This window comes from Lolium rigidum, chromosome 1 (genome assembly GCF_022539505.1).
Source record: "Lolium rigidum isolate FL_2022 chromosome 1, APGP_CSIRO_Lrig_0.1, whole genome shotgun sequence".
Taxonomy (NCBI): Eukaryota; Viridiplantae; Streptophyta; class Magnoliopsida; order Poales; family Poaceae; genus Lolium; species Lolium rigidum.
Window position 1 is genome coordinate 72,828,572 of NC_061508.1, and position 1,946 is coordinate 72,830,517.

The window sequence follows — 1,946 nt, forward strand, 5'->3', positions numbered from 1 at the left end:
TGACGTCGGAGTGATCCTAGTTGTCGTAGACGTCCCGCTGTCCATCTTCCTCGTACTGCTGTTCTCCTTCATAGTCCGGCCATTTGAATAGCCAGGGACAAAGCCATGAGTACTTTAAAGTACTCGCAAACTAATACTCGATGTAAGCACTATCAACTATAGTAAGGGGGATGCTAAGCTCTAGGTTTATTTGCATAAAGCCAAGTTTATTTCATAAACATTTAGTAAAGATGCTTGAGTCGCTAGACTAACTCCGGAGGGAACATTAGTGTCATTCCCACAACTCTGTTGTGATTCAAGTCAAAGTCACCATTTCAAGTTCAAATCGCAAGTCAACCTTCACATGTCACATTTTTGAAAATGGTCTGATGACGGAACAGTATGGCCTTTCCAATCGTCCGTAACCGTGGACACGGCTATTCGAATAGTTCTACACTCGCGAGAGGTCGTACACTTGTGCCACAACATTTGCAATAATCCGTCAGGGTTAACTGGCCCTGATTTATCACACTCCGTGTGCGGACTACCAACCATAACCTTTCACTTACATATCCTAGTATAGGCACCTCTCCCCATGAGCTTGGCCTCCCAGTGAAGACAGACAGTCAGCCTGGGAACTGCACAGGGCTTGGGCCGGACATTCACCTCCTTTCACGTCATTTCACATCATCTCATATATTTTTTTTTGGAGGCAGCCCTTGGCATAACCCCGATGACGCTTGTTTAGAGGGAGCCCATACTAAGATACATAAACTTCCAGCTTAAGCCCTTACCCATAATCAGGTATTGTGGGGGTACTTGCAAAAATTGGAATGGTATCGCATCCGAACCCAACCATCAGTTTTTGTAAAATTCACCAAGTCATTCACAAGTCACATTCACCTTCAAAATCTTTCAATAGAATGACTCATCATTCCCTAGGTTTTCAAAGCCATTTCATTTCACAAGTTCCCATCTAGAGTAGTCAATTTTTGTTGTTAGCACTAGCAACTAATCATGAGGGGTGCTAACTAGCTTTGATGGTTCTAGGCTAACTTTGATACTCTTGTAGTATTCTATCTCTAGACCAAAGTTAACTATAAAAGTAAGTTATAATAATCAAAGTAAAATCTTGTAAGAATAAAACTTGGGATTGGGATCATGAAGCATAAAGTAAATGGGTGAGTGTGCCTTGCTCTAGTAGAGCTTTGCACTTTGCAAGAATATTAGCTTGCAAGAGTATAGCTTGCATTGGAGTTAGCTTGCATTGATAATAGCTTGCCTTGGTGGGAGTAGTGATCAAAGTTCTCTTCTTCTTCAAAGTAGTCCTCCTCCTCCTCGGTGTACTCCTCGGTACTAGCGTCTAAATACGAGTACAATACACATAATTACCACACAAGCCTAAGTATTAGACTAAGCACACACATAAATTACTCCTACTAAGTTATCACTCAACATGCTTATTAGGTGAGTTGATTTATTTCTATTCTTAAGAAAAATAATTTCCTCTCATTATGAATATTAATTAGAGTTTCTATTTATTGCTTGAGAGAAAATAATTTCCTCTCATTAAATATTATTAAGATTTAATTTCCTTCATGAATAAGATGTGACCTAGGTTGACTAAAGTCAACCTCTTCACAAGTATCCATTGGGAATTGATTTAAAGGAGGCACACCACCTCATGCCTTTTTATTACTCATGATTAATGATTTAATATCATCAACTAATTTGATATGAGTTTAAAATTGACCATAGTATATACCCCATATTAATCTTAGTTGAGGCAAGATTTAAATGAGACCACTACATCTCATAAGATTTAATAAGTAGCCTTGAATAATTTAAATACTACTATGAAAATGCTTGAATATTTTTAAATAAGAACCTATGGATTATTACTACATGTGTCATCAATCCTCATTGAATCCCTTGGAGTAAGTATTTAAATGAGAGGCTACACCTCA